The sequence below is a fragment of the Heteronotia binoei genome, chromosome 16 (assembly GCF_032191835.1).
Source record: "Heteronotia binoei isolate CCM8104 ecotype False Entrance Well chromosome 16, APGP_CSIRO_Hbin_v1, whole genome shotgun sequence".
Taxonomy (NCBI): Eukaryota; Metazoa; Chordata; class Lepidosauria; order Squamata; family Gekkonidae; genus Heteronotia; species Heteronotia binoei.
The window spans coordinates 23,206,163-23,218,558 of record NC_083238.1 but is presented as its reverse complement, the minus strand read 5'-3'; the positions used below and the strand labels follow the sequence as shown (position 1 = coordinate 23,218,558).

The following is a 12,396-nucleotide window of genomic DNA, read 5'->3' as shown; positions in this document are numbered from 1 at the left end:
ATTAACTTTGATTAACAGTAAAACAGGGTTTTAGTTCAGTGGTACCTTTAAGAGCAACAATTCAAGGGATGAACTTTTGTGTGCTTTGCATATGAGTGCACTCAAAAGCTCATACTTTGAATAAAACTTTGTTGGTCTTAAAGGTGCCACTGCACTCAAACCTACCTTTATTATTATTTATTATTATTTATTATTTAATGGACTTATATCCCGCCCTTCTCACCGAAGTGTCTCAGGGCGGCTCACAGCATAATGATTCATACAATTCGATCTAAAACATTTACAAATACAATTAAACCATAATTAATAAAACAAGATAAGATAAAACAAGATAAGATAAAACCAGCGGTCTATAGAAGCATTTTGTTCCATTAACATTATCATTGATTAACATTATCATTGATAAACTTTGATAAACAGTATCATTGATACACACACACACACTACTTTAGCTTTAATTTCAGAGGATACTAATACAAATAGATTGCCTGCTAAATACTGACACAAACCAGAGAGTTATAGAATTACATCCATAATTTAAAAGGCCATGATAGCTTTTGTAGGGCTCCTCCTTACTTATAAACGTAAGTTTATATTTCTGGTAATTGCAGCAGATGGGTTGTAGCATTCATGTGACTCCCCAGAACCCCCTTCTCTTAAGCTTAACACCTACAGCCAAACTAGGTATTACAGTGCATGCACAGAAATCCTAACCAAATGTTGCTCACTGAAACGTGAATGCAGAGGTCAAAGGACATCTGTGGGTGAGCATCAGTAGATGGATAGAGGTTGCTAAACACTTCCTCTGCCAACCAGTTCTCCTGTGCAGTTGCTTTTAATATTCTTAAAGCCTGTCTGAGGTCTCAGATTTTTGATCTTATTCTGGGTGCTTTCTTAGTGGGAGGGGGGGAAATGTAATTGTCACCCACAATGTGACATCACTTTCAGGGAAACCCAGGAAGTAATGCCACATCACTCTAGGAATTGCCAGGAACATTATGGTTTTACCACAGTATTTCTGGTACATCATTTCTGGTTTTCCAGAGAAGTGATGTCATGTTGTCTGTCTCCCCCATGTCCTTGCCCCTATCTGCCTCCAGGTGCCAGCCATTGGCTGGCAGCTCTAAAACCCATGCATAATCTGCATTCATCATAGTAGGACCTCCTAGCAGTCCTCTCACTCTCAAGGATATTTCCTATGGTTCAAGCCTTGTCTTTTCTGTTGCTGCTATGTTACTTTAGAACAGCTCCCTAGAAAGGACAAGGCCTGTCCTTGGGACCTTCTGACAAGATTGTAGGATAGAGTTATATAAAAGAAGTTATAAAAGAGATTTGGGATTTGGCTTATCTATTATAATTTTTTTTTAATATAAGTGATGTTTTTAATTGTGTATTTGTTGCTTGCCTTGTCTCAAGGAACAGAAATATCCTAAACATATAAATAAATAACTGGAAGCAAATTCTCCCAACTGTCTATTAATCTTCCCTTGCTTCTTATTCTCATTATCTCTGAGGCAGGGATCACACTTTCCTGAGATAATGTCTAGTTTTGATGTTGCAGTAAGGAGCAAAGTGTTATTGGTGCTATTCCATGAATCATAAATGCTGGTGAAGTTCATAGTATGGTATTGCTTCTCAGCCACGGCCAGAACATCCGTTCTTCTGACCTGACACAGACATCTGACATGTCTAGGCTTCCCAGCCTTCTACCGGAGGTGGGGTTTCCTCCAATTTTGGGGGTCCCAACCTACTGCCATGGAGTTGGCTGCCAGGAGGAGCCCCACCCTTAAAGAGCACTGGTGAGCTCTTTGCCTGGCCAATGATGTCACTCAGAAGTGACATTATCACACTGGGCACATTGCTGGGGGGCATGTTCTATCACTTAGGAAAAGAACTCTCTGATAATCATAGAGTTTTTTCCTAAGTTATAGAGCACCCCCCTGGCACCACATGTGAGAAGAGCCCCCTGCCTGGAGCCAGGTAGGTCCTGACGACCCTAGACATTCCTCTGCTCCAGTTCTGTCCCATATATACATTCTCAAGTCACGAAAGAAGGGCTATTTTTTAAACTGAAATGATCCATACATTTCACTGAAATGATCCATGTCTTAGTAACGCGCTTACAGCCCATGTATCTATATTACAAAACTTTTCCAGAATTTCCCTTCAAGATGCATTTGTAGAGCTGTCTTTATCCCAACCTACCTCACAGGATTGTTCGGATAAAATGGAGGCAAGGCGAATCATGTAAGCTATTTTGGGTCCCCACTGGGGAGAAAGGCAAGGTATACATGAAGTAAATTAAAAATAAAATAAAATTAGATGTACACTTCCCCCCTTTTCTACTTAAATATTTGCATAAAAGAGGAGGGAAGGTGGCATGGTGTAACCCGATCTCATCAGATCTTGGAAGCAAAACAGGGTCATTGCTTGTAAGGGAGACCACCAAGGAAGACTCTGCAGAGGAAGGCAATAGCAAACCAACTCTGCTTCTCAATTGCCTTGAAGGCCCTTTGTTGGGTTTGCCATGAGTCAGGTGTGACTTGACAGCACTTTACACACACATTTGCACAATATGATTTTTGATATGTATTTCATGCAAGCTCTCAAATTTAGTGAAACTTCCCACTCTCTTTGCTTGATTACCCTAATTCAATAGTAAAGCTAAGGATCCAAACACCTTATTTGAATTGATGCAAGGGGCTTTACTTCAGTGGAAGCTTTTACTATCATGGATAATACTGAAAGGAACCAAAAACCTAGAAGATTCAGCAGAATTGCACTTTCCTGTCCTTAAACAGCAGTTAATTAGGTCTAAGAGAGCTGTTTTGACATCCCCAAACTAGATCTGAAGCACATTATCATTATTGTGGAACTTCTGCAAGTTTTGTCAGTCTACTCGGAAGAGACTGAACATTGCCAAGGCATTTCCAGGTCAGAAAAAAGGTCAATTGACAGATGTATGTGAGAACAAAAAATCTGCCCAGAGCCTGACAGTATTCAGTTGTCAAATCTTTATTTGACACTTGCCAAACAAATACAATGCAGTTGGAATTCAGGACCATTTCTTTGTGACTTAAAATACAGGAAGAACATTTGTTGTTGGTAATGCAGCTTAAATAAGAAGGGATTTCTGATATCAATTCAATTGCCTGTTGAAGATGGATTTTTTTTCCTTGCCTTTCAGATGAAAATTCATTTTGTCAGTTCAAAACCAGGATAATAATCATTGTGGGGGCAATCTTAAACAGGACAACTCAGAAGTAATCCCCTGTTTTATTCAATGCAGCTGACAGTCATAGACCTCTTACAGGCTTGAGGTACATCCACACTACAAACATCAGCCAGTTTGCATTAATATGACTTCGCTGTGACTTTCTTAAAAAAAAAAAAAAGTGGGTACTACAGCTTTACAATTGATAAGAATTACCTTGCGATCCCCAGACTTTTTAAAAAAAAATTTAAACAGTAGGAAACGAAAGTTAAACATTAGGGTTTGTAGAAACTTTCGGGCTCAAGTGCCGTGTTCTACTGGAGAAAGTTTTTCTTCCAGACGTTTCGTTCTCAGCTGCGGAAAACATCCTCAGTGGCGTTGCAGCCGGAGCAGGCGTTCTGACCTTCTTGGCTGCTGTGCATTGAGTGGGGCCCTTTCATCACACCCCCTCCAGCCTAGAACATCCTCAGTGGCGTTGCAGCCGGAGCAGGCGCTCAGACCTTCTTGGCTGCTGTGCATTGAGTGGGGCCCTTTCATCACACCCCCTCCAGCCTAGAAATAGCAGTTTTCCGCAGCCCTGGCCCCACTCAATGCACAGCAGCCAAGAAGGTCTGAGCGCCTGCTCCGGCTGCAACGCCACTGAGGATGTTCTCCGCAGCTGAGAACAAAACGTCTGGAAGGAAAACTTTCTCCAGTAGAACACGGCACTTGAGCCCGAAAGATTCTACAAACCCTAATGATGATGCCAGCCGTGAAAACCTGAAATCTTTGAAAGTTAAACAAATTTGAAACTTACAAAAGAATGGCCTGTATTAGGGTAATTGCTTTAGAATTTTTACAGATTGTTGGAACCTACAGTCAGGAAGCAGTGTCAGAGGAGGCTGCCTGTCTGCCCTGTTGTTGAACTTCCAGAGGAATTGGTTGACCTCTGTGTGAGGCAGGATGCTGTGCTAGATGGATCACTGGTCTGCTCCAGCAGAGCTCTTCTTAAGTAAAGCCCTCATACCCAGGGCTTTTTTTTGAGCAGGAAAGCACGGGGAGCGCAGTTCCGGCTGGCTTGGCATCAGGGGGTGTGGCCTAAGATGCAAATGAGCTGCTGGGCTTTTTCTATTAAAAACCCTATACTATACAATGGTGATGTCAGGGGATGTGGCCTAATATGAAAATGAGTTCCTGCTGGACTTTTTCTACAAAAAACGCCCTGCTGATACTAAATCACATACAACTGTGACTCAGCAGAAAGCCTTGTTTGTTCTTGCCTTCAGTACATTTAGAGCTACAGTCACATGCTTGTTGGCCATTTAATTTATTTGTAATAGTCCCCCCCCCCACCAATGCCATTACCAAAAATCTGCAAAGAGTTGTGAATGCAGTGAGAGAAAGTGTTGATAACACTGGGAGCTTTACGGGGTGTGTTAGACCTATAGATGTGCCCAAGAACCTTTTTGGATTGCGGCCACAATTAATTGAATAGCTAAAAAGCCTTTCCCAGAGAAGTAGCACAAGATTTTTCTAAATCTTTTGGAAGCACCATAAAACAGATAGCATCTTCTGAGTTGAGTGTTCCTCTATTGTCTTTATTGTCTGTATTTTGATGCCACAGCAAAGACAACCTAACAAAACCAACACAGTTACGCTGTTTTTATTGTTTGCTGATCCGTGGCACCTGAATATCTGGTTGCAACTTGCAACCTCTGAATTTTGTATCATAATCTTTCTTGGCTGTCACAATCAGGGCTTTCTATAGAAACATACATGTTCAAACGTATTTCTGACATCGTTTAAAAATAATGTTAAAAGTTCAAGGCTGAAGCTTGTTCAGGGGTGGCTTAAGGATATGCTAGCCCAGCCTCCTGAGTTTCTTCAGCTGCCTTTTGAAGGCCAAGGCAAGGTGTTGCTTCCTAACTTGTCATTATCCAATTTTTCAGTATTACTGTCTTTCTCAGATCAGAGGTAAATTGTCATATCTGTTTAATACCTTATATTTAGGTGCCCCGGAATGTATGTCAGGAAACAGGAATGCTGCTTTTAACAAATGAAATGTGTTTGGTAGCAAAATAATGGCCACCTGGAGATAAATTGTAATAGCTGGTGCCAACTGGAGGTTTGCAACCCTACAGACTAGATCAGGGCTGCCGAACAAATTTGTTACAAGGGTCTGGCTCTGACATAAATGAGTCCTTGTCGGGCCAGGCCATGTGTGTCATAAAATGTAATGCCCAGGGAGCAGAGATACAAACTTTATAGAGGACACAAACATTTTTTTAAAATTTAAAACTTAAAATAAAACATGCTTAAAACATTAGCACTTGTTGGTCTTAATGATGCTTTCTTTGTAACTCTCCTATGCAATCCAGGGAACTGGGCAAAGGAAGTTCTGGCTCTTTCCTTCCATCCCCGAGGGACCAGGAGGGGGAGGAGCCTCAGCCAAGAGAAGGAAGAGAGGCTTGGCTCAGTAGCTCTGTTGTGTGATTGAGAGAGCCTGGTAAAGCCCCTTCCTCCCCAAGACAGCCTCAGCCAATTGAGAAAATAGAGACGTTGCTCTGTAACTCCTGTGCAACTAAGCAAGCCTGGCAAAACAAGCTGTAATGCAGAAGGAAGCAAGACAGAGGGAGAAGGAAGTAGATGACAGCCAGTTGCTCAGAGCTCTCTGGGGGTCTGATTCGGCCCCCAGGCCACATGTTTGACACCCCTGCGTGTAGATTCCGAAGAAAGGAGCAAGTTACTAGTCCTCATTTAAGATTTAATAAGCTGTCAACTCTGTGCTGTGATTCGGGAAAGACTATTGATTAATGGCAGAACGTCTTTTCTGTGTCTCTTTGCCTGGAAGCTGGTAACCCTGCTTTCTGTGGCCCTTCAGTTCTCTCTTTTAAATAGTGTTTCCACTGTGTGGTGTTTATCTTCCTACTGTCCCTGTTTGCCCAGGATGGTCTGATTATTTGTTCCTCTTGAGTCTTTTCGATCATGCTTTTAGGAGAGGGTTGAATCATGGTTAAAAATAAAATAGCTCTCTGTGTGTGTGTGCGCGCGCGTGCTAAAGCAGAAAAGAGCAAGAGTCCAGTTGCACCTTAAAGGCAAACAACATTTGTGGCAGGGGATGAGCTTTTGTGAGTCACGGCTCACTTCTTCAGATACAGCTAGAATGTGAGTCTGTCCTTATATCTTGGAGACTGGAGTGATTTCAGATGCTGAATGACAATACCAGGCAAACAACAATAGCAGAATCAGTACAACGAATCAGTGCAAGAAATCCCAAATTTGGTCATTACTGAGGCCAGCTGAGGGATGGCATGAAGCTGCCTGAGAGACCACTCTGCCATACCTAGCTCAAGATCTTTTCATTGGAACTGTTCTTAGTTGGTCTTCAGTGCTGTTAGCATTGATTTTTTAAAAATTTATTTCACCTTTTTCATATAAGCGGCATTAAGAACACTTGTGTTGAAAGGCAGTAAATACATTATCAATAAAAGTGTGGCTGCACAATGTTTGTGATCATTCTGAGAGCAGAAGACACGTTTATTTGTGCACAGATTCAGGGAATGTTTATCAGAATACTGGGTGTCGACCTGTAGTACACCATACAGTGGGAACCCAGTCGGTTCAGTAATACATAGCTCACAACTTTTCCAGCATGTTGTATGTGTTGTTCATCTCAGCTTCACTTTAATATTTACTTGCTCTGTATGTCCATACAAGGCTCATATTGAGGGGGAGGGGACACCCTTACTGTCAGCCCCTCATTTCATCGTAACCTTTCCTCTCATTTACACAGAGATTATAGTTTATTGGAGTTTCCTTGCATACATGAAGCCCAACCAGCTGAAAGAAATGGCATTAAAAGGTATGATTAGATAAGGAGGATAGAGAACAAAGAGGGAGAAATAGACCTTCTGTATGCCTGTTTTGTCTCAAAACTGTGACTTTAGAGAATGGAATAGGATTGCACTTTTGAGCAGAAAGGTGAAATAAAGGAGGCAACATTACAGAGTACACGGGCACGGGCCTTCTCTGTTATAGCCCCGTGCCTTTGGAATCAACTTCCGGAGGAAGTACGGGCCCTGCAGAATTTGGACCAATTTCGCAGGGCCTGTAAGACCATTCTTTTCAAGCAGGCTTTTGTAGACGTTGATAGGATAGCTATTTAATCCACCAACGATTTATCTAGTGACCCCTGCCATAATATAAGTACAGAATAACATCAGGAAGATCACCGCCGTTTAAACTATGGAACGACCCAGACAGTTGGAACTGGTTTTTAGATCGTTGTTTTAAATTAATGTATAATTTAAATGTTGTTTTAAATCACCTTATATTGTATATTGTATAATTTTATTAAACTGTTGTTAGCCGCCCTGAGCCTGCCTAGGCGGGGAGGGCGGGATATAAATAAATTTATTATTATTATTATTATTAGAAAGACCAAGCATGACACAGATTTATTTATTTATTTATTTATTTAGAATTTATATCCCGCCCTTCCCACAAGTGGCTCATCTCAGATTGTGATGATATCGTTGCACAAAATTATAATATCTAATAGAGTGAGTTTGTTTTTAAATATATTGTTTAAATGGTTCACCCCAATTCATTGGGTCATGGTCTTATGGAATTAACTTCTTCGTTTCTACTGGGAGAAGATAGGCATCCTTGTTTCCATGATCAATCTTCATTTTATGGGTTTTTTTGGTAGTTCATAAACAATTCACCCCCCCCCCCAAATTGTTTGTTTCACTGTTGCTCAAGAATTTGGACTAAACCAAGAACAATTGTTTCTATAATGCTTTTGTCTCTAAAAGACTTGTTCTTCCACTGCTGTGCCTTACCAGATACTATGTGTTATGATTTCCCATGTTCCAGACATTTTCTTCTCTCTCATTTAGTGAAACATGATCACTACTACAGGCTCGTCTTGCATTTTTGTTCACCCAGATGCTTTCAGTTCTCACACAAATGAACATCTGCAAAGCAGCTCCCTTTTTGCAACTCCTTCTGCTCCATTAAAATCTGTCTTATTTTTAAGAAAGCAGTTATGTACTAATAACCACACCCTAATTGTTCTCTCTGTTAGTGGCTTTCCCTCCCAGACGCATAGCACCTCACATACTAAATAGTTGCTCAATTATTCACAGGCTCACAGTAATGTCCCAACAACTGTGCATCTACCTTTGTAGACTAATCCTTCTAAAGGTAGCATACATTACTCAGAGGCTACAGCTAGTTACAAAAAGTAGTAACATTGGAAACTGAATGGGTATCCACTGATCAGAAAGCAAGTTAATCATCAAAAAGTGTACCATAGGATGTATTTTTCATAAGTGTATAGCTCTCCTATGCTCATTTTCTCAGTCACAGTGAGTCATATTAACTTCAGTAAAACCCTGACTTCAAGTAGTGTTTAGTTATTAAAACATTTATATCTCACCTTTCCCCATGGCTCAAGGTGGTTAAGTTGTACTCCTAGTAAAACATGCATCATATCGAAACTTGACGGCAGACTTACTTTGGAAAAGATGTGCTGAATTCAGTTAGACTTGCTTCCAAATAAATATAAATTTATACATTGTATCTTGAAGTTTACTTCTTTAGGCTTACAAAATTATAAATGGGGTAGAGAAGATTAATAGAGAGAGCCTTTTCTCCTTCTCCCATAATATCAGAACTTAGGGGCACCCAATGAAGTTGCTGGGAAATAGGTCTAGGACAGAAAAAAAGGAAATACTTTACTTAACAAGTAATTAAATTGTGGAATTCACTGCCCGTGAACGTGGGTTAGATAGATTCATGGAGGAGATGTCCATCACTGGCTATTACATGTTGTGACTTAAAATAATCTCCATATAGAGATGCGGTAAACTTCTGAAATCCAGAGCTAGGAGACAACATATGGTCTCAGCCTTTGTGCCCTGTTAGTTGGCTGTCCAGGACAGGACAGCCAACAAACTGCCTGGCTGCTATGTGAAACAGGATGCTGGATGAGATGGACCACTGATCTGATCCAGCAGGGCTGTTCTTATGTACTTTCTGAAAATGACTTATACTGACTTGAGCCATTTTGTGCAAAGCCATCTTGTGCATGTGTTTGTGTAGCGCTATTCAAAGGTCATGTTTAACTTAGCAAATAACTGTAAGTCCGTTTTTAGGCACTGTCTTTTTATTTATTTACTGTTTGTTGCCATGGTTCAGTTACACGGATAGCAGCTCTAGGAACCAAATGGGGTCCCTACACAAAGATTTCCTCCACTCTCTCCATGCTACCCACATCCAACCAAAATAACTCCATGTGCACCAGACTACAGAAGCCCCCCCTCCCCAATCCTGTACTTCTAACCCTCTCGTGAACAGATCAAACAGTTGCTAATAGCCAAAACATCTAAGCATCAACATTAGTGACTGAATAGAGTAAACATCTGTAAAAAACCCCCCCAAGAAGACGCATTCCAAGTTGCCAAGAGAAGCAAGCTTGCATTCGTTCAATGGCCATTCAATTCATGCAGGAAAACTTCAAGCAAACCCAAGTTTCTCTTTCAAGCTTCTAAAGTGTTTGAAGATCAAACCTGAATTCCTGTACACACATACTTAGGAGTAAGCCACATTGAACACATGGTCATTTACTTTGAAAGATAATGCAGAGAGAGTCAGGTGACCGGAACCAAATTCATACTTTTAATTATTTCCTTTTTTGGCAATCAAGATTGCATTCTACTTTCCCATACTAGAAAGACTTTGAAATTTTGCAGTTGAATTAAAAGTTACTTTTCCATCATTTACAGCTATAAACATCCATTGTTCCCCAGGAGAAAGGAACAAGAAAAGTCCAAAACTGCTGTCTACAACCTGTTTCTCTTGGAGCAAACCACCAGCCTGTAGAAGTTTGTTAGGAACTTCTTGGACCACAATCAGCAATCCAATTTTGTAGTAATTATAAATTTCCTCCGTAATTTTATCTTTTTTTTTCTAGGGACAAGGTATAAAAGGTATTTTACAGGATAATTATAAGCATGTTTAGTCATAAGTAAGTCAACAGTGTAGTAGTTAAAGTCCTGGACTAGATCTGGGAGAAGGGCTCAAATTCCTATTCTTCTTAGAAATTTTCTGGATAACTTTGGGCTAGTCACACACTTTCAGCTTAGCCTACCTCCTCCGGTGAGTTTGTCATGAGGATAAAATGGAAGAGAGGAGAATGTTAATTCGGGTCACCATTCGAGAGAAAAGAGAGTTTAATGGCACCTTTTTAAGACCAACTAAGTTTTATAGAGGGTGTGAGATTTTGTGCGCACACACTTCCTCAGACAGAATGAAATGGAAACAGAAATAACAATCTTACATAGAGAAGGTGAGTAGTAAATTAGCATTCAGAATAATGAAGATTTTTTAAAACAGATTAAAAGAATAAGCTTAGTTATATGGCTATCACCTGTTAGGGTTCAACTTGGTGGGAACAACATCACAAGGACATTTTTATTCTGTATGCTGATTTACTGCTCGCCAACATGCAAGATTGTTATTTCTGTTTCCTTTTCATTCTGTCTGAGGAAGGGCTCATGCATGCATAAACTCACAACCTGAATAAAACTTCCTTGGTCTTAAAGGTGTCATTGGACTCGTAACTCTGTTCTACTGCTTCAGACTACCCACCTGGATCTATCAATAGAGAGAAAGGCAATGTATAAACAAAGTAGCTTGGTGTAGTGGTTACACAGCAACAGACTTGAATCTGGAGAGCTGAGTTTGCTTCCCCACTTCTCCACATAAAGCCAGCTGAGTGACCTTGGCCCAGTCACCATTCTCTCAGAACTCTCTCACCCCTCCTACCTCACAAGGCTCCTGCCATGAGAAGAGGAAGGGAAGGTGATTGTAAGCTCTGAGACTCCTTTGGGTGGGGTATAAAACAACTTCTCCTCTTCCTCCATAATTGTAGTAAGTGTTTACAGGATGGAGTCGTTTTCCCTTTTCAGTTCAGAACTAGACTTCATTTGTCACACGCACAATGAAAACAAAGCTCAACAAAAAAGGAAATTAGTATTAGCATTTCCTTCTTAATTGGTAGTTTGCTTTACTGGAATGTTATGGTTGGGACTGGCCGTCTTCAGCCTCACAAGCTGAAGTTCATAAATCCATATTAGGCCAACGTGTGTGTGTGTGTGTGTAGGTTTAGTTGACTTGATGAAGAGCAGCGTTTGACGCTTTGACGGCACTTTCGCAATCCCTGTGCTGTAGGAATCATATTACAGGCGATCACAAGACTTTGGCACAAGGTCCCGTCAAGAGCTTCTAGGCAGGCACATTCGCGCTGCCGCCACCAGGGCGGCTCACAACAACCCCTCGCTTTTGGGCGGGGAAAAGCGCAGTTTTCCTTCGCCCTCTAATGTGGAAATTCCACGCGGACGATCGCAAGGCGGTCGTTCCCCCCCCCCAAACCCCCCCCCCCAAAACATCGGAGCGCTGCGTGTGAACGTGTTCAGAAGTGGCTTTGTCTAGGACAAGTCTATGGGCGTGGGCGGCTGGCCCTGTTCTCCGGCCCTGCCGTGCTAGAAGAGCCCACTCAGGCGCGTAACAATTTTGCTGTCTTAAGAAGTTGCCCCAAAGGGGTCGCGCCTTCTCCTGCCCTCCGCGGCGCTCGCCGTCGATGCCAACGCGGGAAGCTTTACAGGGAGGCGGCCGTAGCCGTCGTCCCCCGACAGCCCTGTTGTGCTGCAGCCTGAGAAATCACGCGCGTGCTTTTCTCAACTCTTTCGGGTCCAGGGGGGGGGGGGGAAAGGGGGATATTGTTGTAAACCGCCCTGAGCCACTTGTGGGAAGGGCGGGATATAAGTTACCAAATAAATAAAAATAAATAAATAAATGCAAGAGGCTCGAAAGAGCTTTGCCGAGAAGCCTCCCCTCCGCCCGCGTTCGGCCCAGAGCTCACTACCGCCGCCTCTGGTGCAAGCGGCGCGCCGGAGCGGCGGCCGACTGCGGGACTGGCTGCCCCGAGGAATGCGCGGTATGCAGGAGGCAGAAGCAACCATTCGCCGGGACTGGGCGGGGGGGGGGGGTGGAAGGAGCGGCCGACGCCCGCCGCAGCCGCAGAAGCCCGTGCCCTTGGGGAGCCCCAGCTGCCCCGGGGGCGCAAGCGAGCGGCGCCGAGTGCCCGAGACCCGACAGTTTCCGCTGCAGCCTGGAGGCGGGGAGGCGGCGCGGTG

The 12,396-nt window shown here is 42.5% G+C and overlaps 1 protein-coding gene across 4 annotated transcripts in view; it reads left to right on the top strand.

The window, feature by feature from the left end:
* The window catches only part of RBMS1 (RNA binding motif single stranded interacting protein 1), a 219,116-nt gene that overhangs the window by 65,524 nt on the left and 141,196 nt on the right, over positions 1-12,396 (top strand). The window contains exon 1 of one of the 4 annotated variants that reach the window (XM_060257369.1): positions 12,115-12,197. The exons of 2 other annotated variants lie outside the window; for them this stretch is intronic. The gene's annotated coding sequence lies outside the window, so the exon portion shown is untranslated. Of the gene's footprint in view, positions 1-12,114; positions 12,198-12,396 lie in introns of those variants that run through there. One more of the 4 variants, XM_060257370.1, reaches the window with a different exon arrangement.